Source organism: Trichosurus vulpecula, chromosome 4 (assembly GCF_011100635.1).
Source record: "Trichosurus vulpecula isolate mTriVul1 chromosome 4, mTriVul1.pri, whole genome shotgun sequence".
NCBI lineage: Eukaryota > Metazoa > Chordata > Mammalia > Diprotodontia > Phalangeridae > Trichosurus > Trichosurus vulpecula.
This window is the reverse complement of record NC_050576.1, coordinates 183,884,586-183,901,846: the sequence shown is the minus strand read 5'-3', so window position 1 is coordinate 183,901,846 and position 17,261 is coordinate 183,884,586. Positions and strand designations below refer to the sequence as shown.

General features: G+C 39.0%; 1 pseudogene; it reads left to right on the top strand.

Moving 5' to 3' along the window:
- The first annotated feature begins 480 nt into the window (after window positions 1-480).
- Window positions 481-14,859, top strand: LOC118846958 (annotated as a pseudogene).
- Window positions 14,860-17,261: the final 2,402 nt, after the last annotated feature.

Below are 17,261 nucleotides of genomic sequence, written 5' to 3'. Positions count from 1 at the left end.
CTTATCTTAAGATTGGTATGCTTTGTTTGTATAATTTGCATATTTTCTTTTACTGCTACTGTTTTTTACTTTTCTAGATTGTTCTTCACTTCTATATATTTGCATTCCCATTTTCTTGTCCTTTCTTTTGTTTCTTTGGTGAGATTTTCCATCACAGATTCTAGTTTTTCTGTTTTGTCCATTCTTTTTGCTCTGAGGGTCATACATTCTGCTCTCAGACTTCTCATTTCTCTTTTGAACCTCTCAGGAACAGTGTGTTGTGGTTCCATGCTTTCCTCATTATTCTGTAGGGTCTTCTGTCTGAAATCTTGGATCATTTTCTTTTTACTAGGTCTGGAGGCCCTGGTACCTTCTGTTGTTAAATGATTTCCTTGTTGATATATCTGCTAATGTTCAAGACCTTTGAGTTTTCTTCTCCCAAATCTCTTTGGTAATTTTAGTCTTTTTTTCCCTTTTTTCTTCCCCTGATTTTCCCTATTAATGCACTTTCTGGCTTTGTCTTCTTCTGGTGGTTTCCTTGGGGCCTGGATCTCAAAGTTTCTCAGCCTCCTTTTAAACCAGGTAATTCATGGTTCATCTGCCCAGGTCTCTGCCCCAAGTGACTTTTGGGTAGCTGAACTTGTTCCAGATGAATGTTGAACTCTACCTCCAGCTTAGTGGAATGCTGCACAGCCCTTCACACACAGTGTCTTCACCTAGTGTCCTGCTTACTATCTATTCTTCTGGCCCAACACCAGCAGTTTAGAGAGTTGCTGTGCTGGCACTATGGAATTGGCTCCCCTGTCACTGGCAGCCCTGGCAGGGCAGAGCTTTGTAGCACTGGTGCTACAGGGTTGTCTGCTGCTATAAGGATGGCAGCTCCCAGCATGCCTTTGCTCCTAAAGGGTTTCTGGAGCACTTGATGTTGAGGACTGAACTTTGGCAGCCTAGAGCTAGAATCTCCAAGGCAGTAGAGAAAGGAAGGGGGCACCGAAGGTATATTTTGTTGCAAGCCTTTAAGTCCTTGAATCTGCTCAGTGCTGCCTTAATAGTGTGGGAGCTAGGGAAGGGGTGCTGAGTGAACTTGGCGTCAGTGAACATTGTTCATTTCGGTTTTGGTTTGGTTTGATGACAAATCTACCTGATTGTAGATTCTGGGTGCCCATGACAGTGGAGATAGCTGAAGTTGTTTTATCCTTGGTGTATAATTTCTGTTGTGAGAGGTCATGGGGATGAGAGAAAATGTCTAATCCTCCATCCTGTTGCTCACATCTTGACCATCTCTTTTCACTTCTTGCTTATAGATTAGTCGAATTGAATACATTCATTCAAAGAACTTCATCCACCGTGATGTGAAGCTGGATAATTTTCTTATGGGACAGGGGAAAAAGGGTAACCTGGTCTACATCATAGACTTTGGGTTGGCCAAGAAGTACCGGGATGCTAGGACCCATCAGCACATACCGTATCGTGAGAATAAAAACCTCACAGGAACTGCTTGTTGTGCCTCCATCAACACTCATCTTGGAACTGGTGAGCTTTTGTGTAGTGTACTCTCTTACCAAGAAAACGGGGAGTCACTGACCTTCTGGATTACTTATCTCTCAAATCTGGAAATGTACTACTGCTAATCTGTGTTCTTGGGCATCATCAGAATGTGTACCCCTCCAGTGACCATTACATCCTTGTGGCAGATAGGTTGTAGCTTCTGAGTAACTGAATTGAAAGCAGGTTTTTTTTTGTTTGTTTTTTGCTTTGTTTTGTTTTAGGACTTGAAGGGTTGGTAACTTTGCTTTTTATTTACAGTCATTATTTTACCCCAGTCTAAGGGTTAGTTGACTTAGTTTAAAGCAAGAGTGGCAATTTATTATAAATCCAAGGTACCCAAGAAGTTTTATTGTAATTTTTAAAGGTTTTTTTTCTTTTTTCCATAATGTGACTGTTAAACATTTACTTTGTGAATTTTTTGTTACTTTAAAAATACAGTGAATGAATGAATGTTGTCACCCTGTCATATATTTTTCTTTCCTTGTCCTTTCTCTTCAGAACAATCTCGAAGGGATGACTTGGAATCCCTGGGCTATGTGTTGATGTACTTCAATTTGGGCTCCCTACCCTGTCAGGGGCTGAAGGCTGCTACCAAGAGATAAAAATATGAAAGAATTAGTGAAAAGAAAATGTCCACTCCCATTGAAGTGTTATGTAAAGGCTACCCTTGTAAGTCTCTGTGGGAGTCTGCCTGTTTCACACTGTTAAATTGCACTTAGTAAACTATACGTCCGCTCTGTCACTATATGGAAGAAGTATAATACAATAGCAAACAAACACAAATGGTATTAGGCTTGCTTCTTAGCACCTCCATTTTGTCTTTAGAAGAAACATTGTGGAAGGAAACACTTTTTTTCTCTCCACAGACCAGAAAGGTGACAGACAGTTAATCCTTTGCACAACCTGTCCTTATCTTCTTTGCTGCTTAAATGTTGGACATGTCTGATTGTCAAGAAGAGACAGGTTTTTGCCCAGTTCCTTGACCTTATCTCTTATATTACTAGCATTGTACTCCATGGCCTTACCTCATTTCACTTGCTGTGCTGAAATAACTCTTCTTTCAGCTCCTGATGTTATTGTTCCACTAGCTTTTCTTCATGTTCTTTATATGGGCATTCCCAGAACGCATGCCTCAGTTCTTGGTAGCGTCAGATAAATTTCCTTCTGGGATCTAAGTTCCAGAACAATGATGAATACCTCTGATTTCATCAATGTTTTAGATCATGGTTCTATTTTTTAATGTGTTTATAACACAGATAAAAGGTAAAAAGATAAGATAAAGATAAGCACAAGGAAACTGTAGGGGGAGAATTGTACTAACACTCAAACCAGGTTTCCATACTGTGGCTATAGCTTTGAGTTTCTCAATGTTTTGCTGCTGAATTTGCTACATACCTGAATTTCTGTCATTCCTTGTGTTTTGATGACAAATCTGACTATTCCTACCTGAGACAGCTCTTCAGGAACCTGTTCCATTGCCAGGGTTTTTCCTATGACTATGTGTTTGATTGGAACATGCTCAAATTTGTAAGTATCACTGTTATTCCTTTTAAGAACCGGGGTTCACAAATAGGATTTTACTTTTCATTTTAGAGTTATTTAGGTAGCATTTCCTATTTTCTACCTCCTTTTAAAATCACTTGGATAATCATAATCCCAGTAACATTGAAATGCTGGAGTAAAAAGGAAAAGACATTGGAGTCCTTCAAATGTTTATGCTATACCTGGCAGCCTCCTGACAACCTGGAAATATACCATGGGTCATCATGACAGCCTGGTCCCAGAAAAGAGACTAATGGGGCCTTGGGAATTGTGTTTTGCCTTATACCTATTCAAGTATTGTCTTATATCTTTCATTGGAATTTTTACTTCTTTGCCCATAGTTAATTGATTTTGTAAATCCTGGTTCCATGCTACTGCTATCCCTTGGCCTTTTTTTTCTTCTGACAACACAGGGTTGGTGATATTTGGTACAGAACCACTAAGAATTCAGGCTTAAGCTGTTCTACATCCACTTTTGTTAAGAATTCATTCTATTTGGTTATTACTCAAGACAAATTGAAAACCTTCCAGGGTGATGAAATCTATAGCCTACAGAGTCAGACCTCTTCCTCAAAGGGTATGCAAAACAGGAAGCCTTAGAATGACTTTACAGAATGAAAAAGGGCTAACCAATAATGCCAAGAATATTTTGCCCCAGAATTTGGGGTTAGTTTCATTTTTGCCCAATTTAAGCATTTGTGTTTGGAGAGAGGATCATCGTTAGAGATCTTTGAAGGATAATAAAGAATGAACAGATATCTTAAGAATGGAGAAGGCCAAATGTCCTGATTTTTATTTTTTAAGGAGAAACAGGGTTGGAATATGTAACCATAAGTCAGCAACTTCATCCTCGAAAATTAGAATATATTGTAAAATAGGTGGTTTGTGAACATTTTGAAAGGTGAGTTGTGACCACCAACAGCCAGCATGGCTTCATTAAAAACAGCCATGCCAGTCTAACATGATTTTTCTGACAGATCCATGTTTTGCCTTGGAGGATGATACTCAGTTTTGCTGGGTAGGTGATTCTTGGTTTTAATTCTAGCTCCATTGACCTCTGGAATATCATATTCTAAGCCCTTTGATCCCTTAATGTAGAAGCTGCTAGATCTTGTGTTATCCTGACTGAGTTTCCACAATACTCAAATTGTTTCCTTCTGACTGCTGCCAGTATTTTCTCCTTGATCTGGGAGCTCTGCAATTTGGTGACAATATTCCTAGGAGTTTTCTTTTGGGGATCTTGTTCAGGAGGCGATTGGTGGATTCTTTCAATTTCTACCCTCTGGCTCTAGAATATTAGGGCAGTTTTCCTTGATAATTTCTTGAAAGATGATATCTAGGCTCTTTTTTGGATCATGGCTTTCTGGTAGTCCAATCATTTTTAAGTTATCTCTCCTGGATCTATTTTCCAGGTCAGTGGTTTTTCCAATGAGATATTTCACATTGTCTTCCACTTTTTCATTCCTTTGGTTCTGTTTTATAATATCTTGATTTCTCATAAAGTCACTAGCTTCCACTTGCTCCAATCTAATTTTTAAGGTAGTATTTTCTTCAGTGGTCTTTTGGACCTCCTTTTCCATTTGGCTAATTCTGCCTTTCAAGGCATTCTTCTCCTCATTGACTTTTTGGAGCTCTTTTGCCATTTGAGTTAGTCTATTTTTTAAGGTGTTATTTTCTTCAGTATTTTTTTGGGTCTCCTTTGGCAAGTCATTGACTTGTTTTTCATGGCTTTCTCACATCCTTCTCATTTCTCTTCCCAATTTTTCCTCTACTTCTCTTACTTGCTTTTCCAAATCCTTTTTGAGCTCTTCTATGGCCTGAGATCAGTTCATGCTTTTCTTGGAGGCGTTTGATGTAGGCTCTTTGACTTTGTTGACTTCTTCTGGCTGTATGTTTTGGTCTTCTTTGTCACCAAAGAAAGATTCCATAGTCTGAGTCTGAATCTGAGTCCATTTTTGGTGCCTGTTCACGTTCCCAGCCAAATACTTGACCCTTGAGCTTTTCGTCAGGGTATGACTGCTTGTAGAGAGTACTTTGTCCCAAGCTTGAGGGGTTGTGCTGTTGTTTTCAGAGCTATTTCTACACAGCAAGCTCTGCCACACCAGCACTACTCCTCCCCCAAGAACCACCAACCCTGACCTGTGACTCAGATCTAAGCTGGCTCTGCACTCCTGCTCTGATCCACTACTTAATTCCTCCTACCAGGTGGGCCTGGGGCCAGAAGCAACTGCAACTGTAGTTCTGTAGCTGCACCTTCTCCGCTGCCCCAGGGACGGTGGCCGAACTGTGAAGTCCTTTCACTCTGTCCTCCACAGTTTTTCCCACTAACTGACTCTGTTGTCTTTGGTGTTTGTGGTTTGAGAATTCTGGTAACTGCTCACTGATTCAGGGTGCTAGGGCCTGTTCTGCCCAGCTCCCAGTCTGGTTGGTCCACTGGACTCTGCTCTGCTTTGCTCCCAGCTCCATGTGTGATAGACCTTACCCAGTGACCATCCAGACTGTCCTGGGCTGGAGCCCTGCTTTCCTCTGCTATTTTGTGAGTTCTGCAGTTCTGGAATTTGTTCAGAGCCATTTATTCATAGGTGTTTGGAGGTACCTGGCAGGGAGCTCAGGCAAGTCCCTGCTTTCCAGCCTCCATCTTGGTTCAGCCCCCTCAAGCCATATATACTTGCAAAGGAACTTTCTCAATAGGTAAGAGTTGAACTCAGGATGTCTGAGTTTCTTTTGCCATTAAAATAAGAAAAATCCCAATATGCAAGTTGTGGAATGAAGTTCTCTGATCTGGCCTTTGGAGTTGTTAACACTGGAGAGACAATTCCTGGGTTTACTCAAAGAACAAAGAAGGAGATGTTTGCCTTTAAATATGCTGATAAGCAGGAGCCTGCATCCTGATGAGCGAAGTGTTAATCAATATCTCCACAATTTTCCCTCTAATCAATTCATTTTCCTGCATTCTACTCCAAATAAAAGGTTTTATGGTATTATAAGTATTGTATGATTTCTGTGGAAACAAAAGTTCAATTCATCTGTTACAGCTATGTAAATCTATTTTGCTCTACAGGAAAGTGGGGGGAAGGGAATAAGAGAGTGGGGATGATAGAAGGAAAGGCAGATTGGGGGAGGAGGTGGACATAAGCAAACACTTTTGAGGAGGGACAGGGTCAAAGGAGAGAATAGAATAAATGGTGGGGGTGAGATAGGATGGAGGGAAATACAGTTAGTCTTTCACAGCATGACTATAATGGAAGTGTTTTGCATGACTGCACATATATAGCCTATATCAAATTGCTTGCCTTCTCAATGACAGTGAGTGGTGAGGGAGGAGGGGGAAGAATTTGGAACTCAATGTTTTAAAAACAAATGTTAAAAATTGTTTTTACATGCAACTGGGAAATAAGATATACAGGCAATGGCGTATAGAAATCTATCTTGCCCTACAGGAAAATAGAAGGGAAGGGTATAAGAGAAGGGGGGTGGTGATGGAAGGGAGGGCAGATTGGGGTAAGGGGCAATCAGAATGCATGCTTACTTGTGGTGGGGGGAGGGGAGAGATGGGGAGAAAATTTGGAATTCAAAATCTTGTGGAAGTGAATGTTGAAAACTAAAAATAAATAAATTAATAAAAAGATTACCACTTCCTAAAAAAAAAAAGAAAAGAAAGGTAATGGGTAGAAGAAAGACTTTTGTCTTTGTAAAAACATAAAATGGAAAAATTACCACCTTTTGTTTAGAAAATAAATTACAGCATTTCCCCCACATTCAGTGATGTTTTGTTACTACATGTCAATCTTCTGTCCACTTCTGGGGACGTGGAAAAATCCCATAAAACCCACAAGGCACAGCTGTGGAAAATGCAATGACTTTCTCTTTTCTATGGATGGTTACTAGTCTGGTAGTTGAGAGAGGTAGATCCTGGGAAAGAAGCTGTTGACCATGAAGGCAAGTGAGACAAGTTTATTTTGATGCTAAACAGTATTACAGACAAACATCTTTTGAAGCCGATTCAGCCTATTGTGTGTGGAGTTGTGAACTAGCCCCAGGATAGATATGAGTTAGAAGCAGATGTGTGTTTGTAAATGTTTAAACTAAAAACGTCTCTGTGAAAAACAATGTGTATGGACAATACACTTTTAAGTTTAATCTGCATTATTAATATTTTTCTCCATCACTTTCTTAAGTCAAAACAACCAATGAAACAATAAATAACCTCTGATTTGTAGCATTTGCTGATTTCTAAGATCTAAGTGCTCACATTGAAAATTTAACAATCTGCTCTCAGAGTTTGCTTGAACTGCCTCTACCATACCCCTTGGTATAAGTGGTTCAGTCAGGACTGGAAAGGTTCTGAATTATGGATTAGTATTTGCCTTAAAATCTTCATCTATGTTAGATGTTATTAATATTTTAGGTGTCATGGACCCCTTTGGCAATCTAATCTCTTATCAGAGTAATATTTTTACTCTAATAAAATGCAAAAAATAGAACAATTTTCATAAATATAAAATATTTATAAAAATTATTTAAAAGATTTTATGCATAAAATAAATAGTAGTACAAAGGAAACCAAAGGTTAATGAAACTAAAGATGCATTTTTTTTCCTACCCAAGCTCATCAACCCTCCCCTACCCCCAAATATGAGTACTGGGAATCTCAGATTAAGTGTCCTTGTTATATATAGTTTATCTTTAAATACAACACTTCATAACATTGTTTAGGTTGACCTGTTTCCAGAAAATATTTTGAGAAAAGAAAACAGAAATTAACATTTACTTACTCCTACAATTGAAGTGCCAATTCACATTTTTTTTAATTTTAAAATTTATTTTCAACTTAAATACAAAATAAGAAAAGAAAAAAATAGTATACAGCAGAACATAAGAGTGGATTCAATATAAAGCAATACATTTTCATTTCAAGAAAACCTACATAATAAATACTGCACTTTATTTTCAAAGCTGCCCAGCTTTTCATTGCTTCTTTGTAGGTTTTCTTCTGTCTTCTGCTATTACATATTATTATATTGCTTTATTTTTTCCCTTTCCTCCCCTACTCCCCCAAAAGACTACCTACAATTAAGCATGGATATACATGGTTGGTGGGTGGTTGTAATTTATTTTCTAAACAAAAGGTGGTAACTTTTCCATTTTATGTTTTTACAAAGACAAAAGTCTTTCTTCTACCCATTACCTTTCTTTTCTTTTTTTTTTTAGGAAGTGGTAATCTTTTTATTAATTTATTTATTTTTAGTTTTCAACATTCACTTCCACAAGATTTTGAATTCCAAATTTTCTCCCCATCTCTCCCCTCCCCCCACCACAAGACAGCATGCATTCTGATTACCCCTTACCCCAATCTGCCCCCACTTCCATCACCACCCCTCTTCTCTTATACCCTTCCCTTCTATTTTCCTGTAGGGCAAGATAGATTTCTATCTTGATGGTCAGTCTAACACCTCTTCTCTCCCACACTTTCCTTTGGAGGCTCCCAAACACTGAGTTAGCTCTGGCAATGCATGTATCAACCTCATTATCAATGTGTACATCCCTGGAAAGTCCACTACCAAGGTAAGTGAACTTATCAACAACATTCAAAACTTCTCCATTCGCTGTAACTGATGGTTCCATGTATGAATCGTGTGGTGGTGGCTGATGGAGCAACTGTGTTTTCTTGGTGTTAATTGTTAGGCCAAAATTAGCACAAACAGCAGAGAATTGATCTATACTTGGTTGCATCTTACCTTCAGAAGCTGTATTGAGTGTACAGTCATGTGCAAACAGAAAATCATGCACCAACACTCCTTCCACTTTGGTCTTGGCTTGTAGCCTTTTCAAGTTGAAGAATTTACCATCAGTGTGGTAGCTGATCTTGATACCTTGTTCATCCTCATTGAAAGCATTTGACAACAGGGCTGAAAACACTGTGCTAAAAAGCACGGGAGCAAGCACACAGCCTTGTTTCACTCCATTGGTGACTGGGAAGGCACGAGAGCATTGTCCATTATCTAGAACCCAAGCCAGCATGTGGGACAACAACTACTTGCTGTACTGTGGCTGTGTAAGGCCAATAAAACCAGCACACAGAAAGGCTACTAGCACAGGTTTTTTGATCTGCTTTTCTAAGGAAAGGAACTTTAAGGGGTTAACAATCTTACTTTAATTAAACATAAATATATCGCACATTTACTTTAGGGGAAAAAGTCAACACCCTGAACTTCAGAGAAAACATAAACAGAAATTACAAGCAGAAATTATATAAGCAGAGCAAAATAACACAAATCAACAGATAAGCTTCTATCTGTCTGACCAAATCACAATACATAGTTACCAGAGAGAGAAGCAACAACATCTGGATTTCCAAACTGGGGTGGGGGAGGGGTGCAGCTCTTAATGGCTACCCAGAGTCATGTCTGTCCAAACCACAAAACCACTCTTCTAATGAGTGAAACCCCCCAAAACAAAATACTAGCCTCAGAACATATATACAGTCTCAGGGCCCTGGGGCTTAGCACTGACTTACCAAAAAGGTGTGGGAAAAGGCTAAGCATCTACTTAGCAAAAGGGTGTGGATCCTGGGTCCTGGGGCTTTCTTGTTTCTTAAGCAGGTCGTCAAAGACACTTGATTAAAACAAAGACTCTTAATTCAAACAAAGGACTCAATCAAAGGCACTTGATTGCCTTAGTCCTGAGAAGCACTCCAAAACAAAAGACAACAAAATGTTGCACTTTGCTTGCCATTACATTTGAAAAGCAAAACTCATTAAAGGCATTCCTAAAGAAAAAACAGAGACAAAAAGTCCCACCCTGTTTGCCATCACTGTATGAATTTCTCAGGGCAACCAAATTTTGACATAGTTTTCATAAGCTGTCCCAACTAACAGTATGGAAGGCCTTGCTCATATCTACAAATGACCTTTGTTCTGCTCCTGGAATTTCTTCTGAAGTTGTCAGGCAGGAAACACCATATCAACTGTTCCTTGGTCCTTCCTGAAGCCACACTGGCTCTCAGGTAGATCACTATCTTCCAGGTGAAGGATCAGCCTATTAAGGAGGACTCTGGCAAGAAACTTGCCAGCAATGACTAACAATGACTAACAATCCCCTGTGATTGTTACAGGGCAGTCTATTTCCTTTACCTTTATAGAGATGGACAAGGGAGGCATCCTTGAACTTCTGGGGGATAACCTCTTCTTGCCATATAACCTGGAAAATTTCAGTCAGCTTTTGTATGAGCAATGGACCCCCACCTTGTAAATCTCAGTTGGAATAGAATCAGCATCAAGTGATTTGCCACATGAATGGAGCCTAATGGCATTCAAAAGCTCTTCTTCAATTGAATCTTCAGCTAGGAAGGGATTGAGTTCAACCTGAGGTAAACAGTCAATGGTTTCAGCATTGATTGATGATGGTCTGTTGAGAACACTATGGCACTATGGAAGTGTTCAGCCCATCTCTCTAGGATCTTTTCCTTATCACTAATCAATGCAGCTAAGTCAACAAAGAGTAGTTGAGATGGACCATAGGTCTTTGTCCCATAAATAGCCTTCAGGGCATCATAAAAGCACTTTGGATTACTACTATCAGCATAAAACTGAATTTCATCTGCCTTCTTTACTGAGTCAAGAACCCTGCATCTCTCTAAGCTTTGCTTGTCCTTTCTTTTGATGGAATTAAATGCTGCCATCTTAGAGATGGATGAGCTGTCCTGCTGGTAAATCCTGTGGGGTTCCAATTTTTCATTTCTTTTAGCAGCTTCTGAATTTCCCCATCATTTTCATCAAACCAGTCTTGGTGTCTGCTAGTGTTCTGACCCAGCTGAGCAAATGCAGTGCTATATACCAAATCTCTGAAAGTTGCCTACTCCTTTTCTGCTCCACTGTTGCCAACTGTGTGTTGGTTCAACTTTTCTTCCAAGTTGCTGCTGAAATGGTTTGCTGGGGTGTGGTCACTGCTCATGCCACAGCTTCTTGGAGTCACAGGTGAGAGTGGGGTGGAACAAGTGGACACCAAATGTGGAAAGCAGCCCTGAAAAGGGCTCAGCAGCCATCACACCAGAGGTACCAGTCCTCCCTGAGCACACCCAACACCCCGGATATACACATATACATACATACATACATACATACATATATATGTATGTATGAGTGTATATGTACATATATATATATTTATATGTATATTATACACACACACTAACATATTGTGGTTTGGGGTGCTGGGAACCCCAAAATATAAGGGTACAAGGGGGTCTGCCTGGAAAGAATTCAACTACTCAAGCCTCCTTTCCATCAAAGTATTGAGGTTTATTATAACACCAGTATGGAAGGAAAAATTCCTAGTAAATCTGCAACTTAATGGGGGTAAGACTGATACTTATGTACAAAAAAGGGAAAAAAGATCAGTGAGAAGATCTGGATGGGATTAAGGAGTGGTAAGTAGCCTGGGGTGGGCCAGGTGCCCACAATGAAAGGAATTAAGTGGTCAGAGAGCCACAGTGAAAGGTCAGTTAAAAGGATTATTGAGTATCTGGGATGGACCAGATGCCTCAGGAGAAATGCCAGTTTGGGAAAGTTCAGGGACAGAGCTGCTTTCAACATCGTGCTCTTTTCCTTTTAAGGGTCCAGGTCCCATCACCCCATCATATACACGTACACACATATATACATAGACACACATACATACATAGGTATCCATAAACATAAACATATATACACATATACACTCACACACATATATGTAAGAACATATTATGCTTATTTCCACTTGTCTTTCTCTGTAGGTGGATAGCATTTTCCTTCATAAGTCCAAGTCTTTCCATATTTTTCTAAATCATCCGGCTCATCTTTTCCTATACCACAACAATATTCCAGCTTAATCACATTCTATCTGAGAGATTGTCTATGAGAATTCCTTAATTTTCTATGTTCCCTCTATTCTCGGCCACATAGGTTTTATTTATACAGGAAAATTTTTTTTTAAAATAAACAAAATTATCCATTTTATACTTTAATACTACCACCTTATAATATGGTTTAAGGTCTGATACTACTGAGTCTAGTTCCTTCACATCTTTTTCTCCCGGTTTCCTTGAAGTTCCTGACCCTCTGCTCTTCCAAATGAACCCTGTTATTATTTTTTTTCTGACTCGATAAGATAATTTTAAGTAATTTAATTGGGATGGCATTACATAAATAGATTAGTTAGGTAAAATTGTTATTTTAAAAATTATATTAGCTTTACCTACACATGCACAATAAATACTATTTCAATTATTTAGATCTAACTTTGTTTATATAAAAGGTGTTTTGTGTTTATTTTCATATAACACTTGTGTCTGTTTTGGTAGGTATACTCACATTTTTTTTAATACTATCTAGCTATTTTATATGATCTAAAACTATGCATTATACATGGGTGACACATAGTGTAGTTTCCCTATTTTTCTCTCTTGATTAAATCTATTTTAGCTATAACTTTGTCTGAGATCATGATTACTATCCCTGCTTTTATACATGATAAATTCTTCTCCTGACCTTTATTTTATGTTTGTATGTATCCCTCATTTTAAAATATTTCCTGAAAGCAACATATTGCTGAATTCATCTTTCTAATCTGCTATCGGTTTCTATTTTATGGATAAATTTATCCCATTTTCATTCTGAACTATAATTACTTGCATATTTTCCTTCTGCATATTTTCCTCACTATTCTTCTCACCCTAGTCCTATACCTCCTTGCTTCTCACTTTACTTTTACCTGCAAACTTGACCTCCTTTTCCTTAACCTAAACCCCTCCAAGAATCCCTCCCTTATCCTCTCCCTCCATTCCATCTCTTTACACTCTTATTTCTTTTTGAATTTAGAAGCTTCTTACACCCTTCTAAATATATATGTTGTTTCCTCTTTATCCCATTCCTGTTAATCTATATACCCTTCTATTACCCTCTCCCCCATCCTATTCTTTATTCCTCCCTTATCCTCTTCCTCTTCCCTATCCCCTTACTCTTTTATTTCTTTCTGAATTTAGGAGACTTTTATGCCTCTGTGAGTGTGTGTGTGTGTATGTGTGTGTGTGTGTGTGTGTGTGTGTGTGTGTATGTCTCTGTGTGTGTGTTGTTTCCTCTTTAACCTATTCCCAGAGTAGGGTTCCAGAATTACCAGTTGTCCTCCCCCTTCTAATTCCTCTGTGTCAACTCTTCCTCTTGCACCTCATTTGTATGAGATAATTACTCTCCTTATCTTTTCCTACATCATTTTGCTTTATGGAATCACTTCATACTCAATTGTACTTCACTTTATTTCAAGCTACCCAATTAGTAATGACAATCTTAGACATACAGTTTACATTTCCACATATAAAAATTAAAAAATTTATCATTATTGAGTCCCTTTTAATTAATCTTTGATGTTTACCTTATATTTCTCTTGGATCTCCTATGTCAATTTTTCTCAAAAAAAAGTTCTGGTCTTTTTGTAACAAAATCCTGAAAGTGTGTCACTTCAGTGAATACCCATTTTTTTTTCATTCAGGATTACACTTAACTTTGTTGGGAATGATATTTTTGGCTGTAACCCCAGTTCTTTTGTTTTTTCATATGTAGTGTTCTAAGACCCGTGGTCTTTTAGTGTAGCTGCTGCTAGGTCTTGTGTAAGTTGGATTGTTTCTGCCATTTTTGAATTACTTTTTTCTTGTTCCTTGTAATATTTTCTACTTAATCTGGGACTTTGAGAATTTGGCTATGATATTTCTGTAAGTTTTCCTCTAAGAATCTCTTGCAAGTGGTGAACAGTGGATTATTTTTTCTGTTTCTACTTTCCCCTCTTATTCTAGCACTTCAAGACAATTTTCTTTAATTATTTCTTGTATTATTGTATCAAGATTCTTTTTTTTTTTGATCATAGCTTTCAGGTAGTCAGATTATTCTTATGTTTTCTCTTCTTGATCTCTTCTCCAGATCAGTTGTTTTCCTTATGTTTCACATTCTTTTCTATTTTTTCATTCTTGCTATTTCGTTTTATTATTTCTTAGTCTTTTATAACTTTGCTGGCTTCCCTTTGCCCAATTCTAATGTTCAAGGAGTCATTTTCTTCCTTAAGATTCCAGATCTCCTTTTCCAGTTGGTTGACTTTCTTTTTCATAATCTTATTTTTCTTTGATTTTTCTTACTTAAATTTTTTCCCCCTCAATCTCTCTTATTTGTTTTTTGAAGTCTTTCTTGAATTCTTCTATGAATTCTTTTTGGGCATGTGACCATTTGATGTTACTTTTTGGGGTAGGAGAATAGCTTTTTTTGCTTCAGTATGCTTCCCTGAAGATGAATCCCTGTCTTCTCTATTCCCATATTAGCTGTCTATGGCTGGGTTCTTCTCCTTTATCTACTCATTAAAAAAAAAAAATTAGTAGCTTGTTATTATAATCACCTCTAATCCTGGGGTGTGGGGGGTGGTGTCTCTGGCCTCAGGTCATTCTTATTGCTATTTTTTGAGCTTGTCCTGGGTCTAACCTCTGCACTGCTTTCTCTCTCCAAGCCACAGGTGGGGCCCCCAGGCACACTATGCTGGAAATGCTCTTGCTCCCTGAGAATCCTCGGTTCTCCTTTCTGGCCTGGAACTGAGACCAAAAACTCAGCTCTGCTGTTTTTACTCATAGCCAGCAGCACCTCTGCCCCACTGCTTCTGCACTCACCAAATGCGTGCTGGTTCTTTCTCTTTCAGGACCATGTCTCAACAGCACACCTGGGTCTGGTGGCCCTTGTCAGCAGAGGCTTCCCCAATCTTCTCCTGCACAGATAACTGACTCCCCACACTGTCTGGGAGGCAAAAATTCCTGTGGCTAAGGTTGAGGCTACTTCCCAACCAGTTGCCCCCAGGGCTTGCCCCTTGCTATTTCAGTGGAGCTAGCCTGGAGGTGTTTATACTTCACTCCAGCCTAACTTCTTACCTGGCCTCTTTCTCCCATCTTCTCCAATTGTCCCAGGAGGATCACTGTTCTGCCCCAACTCTTGTTTATTTTGCTGGTCTATGTTCACCCTAAGGTGTTATTTTGTCTTGTTTGTGGAGGAAATCTGGAGAATTTGAAATTTTCTGACCTATTCTGTCATCTTCTGCCAAACCTCTCCCAATTCACATGTTCTTTTTGTTTGTTCTTCATTTTTGAAGAGGACCAATGACATCACAAGGTGATATCATGACTTGCCTGTGAATTGGATTTAAGTGAGGCAGAACTGCACAAAGTTATCAGCCTCACTCTCCTCCAGAGTCATTGGAGTCTAGTAGTGCGACAAGAGTCAGGATGACTGGTGGTAGCCTGGGGCACAGTAGATGACCTTGGCATCTTGGATGTCTGACCAAGCTCTAAGCATTTTATAGCACCTGCTTCCATTGCCTTCATGACTGTTGGAACAAGTTGCTCTCATCTGCCCATTCCACTGTGGAACTCTTCATATGCTTAGAGTAGATGTTCCTCCAATTCACTGGTGGATTTGTGGTCTGTTTGTTACCCTTAACCTGGTTTAGCTCATCTCCTGGGACCATTCACTGGGTTGTGGTTGCTGTGCATGCTATAGTTTCTTGGGGTCACAGGTGAGAGTTGAGTTCCAGGGGACACCAAAAGTAAAGGAGCAGCCCTGGAGAGGTCTTGGAAAGCCCTCATACCGGAGGTGCTAGTCCTTTTTGAATGCCCATGCACCCTCAATTCATATGTATACTATATGCATATGTATTCGTTCATTCATTCCCCTAGAACTTATCACCTACTATGGGCTAGGCTCTATGCTAGGGTAGTGATCTTCTTATTTGAATATTTGATTTAATGAAAGAGGCAGAAAAATACCATTTGTGTAAAAAACAGAAAAAAGCAGCTTGAGTGGAAACAGATGGTTCTGAGAGGAACTGAATGAAAGCAACTCACTTGGAGGCAAAAGTATTGACCATAGTGAAAATAGTGACAGGGCATTGTTTCCGAGCAGCTAATTTACATACAATTATCTTTAGGATTATGGTACTTAGAGCTGGGAAATTTTGAATCAAAAAGTTATTTGAGGACTGTGGGGAAATTGCATATTGACTGTTTCCTATTTTATAGAAATATGGATTTTGGATTTCTCAATCTAAGATTGATTTGAGCCCCTATATGCAAAGAGGTCTTGCTTTTATCCAGGAAGGACATGAGAAACTAAGGAATTAGAAGGAAGAAGCTGACATTAGAATCTACCTACAGAAGCTAACTGAGCTGAAAAGTTGACATTGGCAGAGAAGAGGATATAATAACAACTGCTTTGATCTGAGACTAGCTAAGATCAGAAGACCAGGCTTTGCAATTGGTATGAGGAGCTGACCTGAGGGGTTGGGGCGGGGAAGCTCTGATGCTAGGAGTTGATTGGAGAAAGCAAAAGCCTTTTCTAACTAGGCAAAGGGTACTTTGCTCTCTAGCATCACCTACAGATTGAGAGAGGGAAAACACTTTAGAGATTTTCCTATGGTACCTGTGGGGAACTCCCAAAGAGGAGAACTTTTTCTACCAATGAAGATAATCAATTACTTTCCAATATATAGCCTTAGAGAATTCCTTGGGGTTGCGATGAGTGGGATGTAATTGTGAAATTAAGTGACTGCCCCAGAGTGACACAACCAATATATGTCAAGTATAGGACTTGAAGCCAACCCTTTATATCGTACTTCTTCTCTAATTAAAAAAAAATATGTGCATGCAGATATAATCCTAAAGTAAAGTCCTACTTTGAACCTGCCCTGTGGCATGGTGGTAACCATTGATTTTTTAAGACTGTGCCAATGGAGTACAAGTTCTGACAGATCCAACCTTACTGGAAGGGACTAGAGTATAGGCCCAGTGAAGGAATGTATGTCTGTTGTTCCAAGAAACATCTACAAGTTGGGTGAGATTTATCACCAGATTAGCCCTAGGTTAATGATTTTGTTGGCTACAGTGATTCTTAAAGACCATGTGCAATTTATAGAAATGTTACAATTTGCACTGGGGTAAGGAGTACCTAAAGTATAGAATTACAGATCTCTGACTTATAGAACTATTATAAAAACACTTTAAGGATTACAGAGTATTTTTGTTACAACAATGCTATGAGGTAATTTGCAACACAAACCATACTACTTTTCAGATCACGTGTCTATGATTAAGATACCCACTGCCACATGGGGTCATCATACCCTAATTAAAA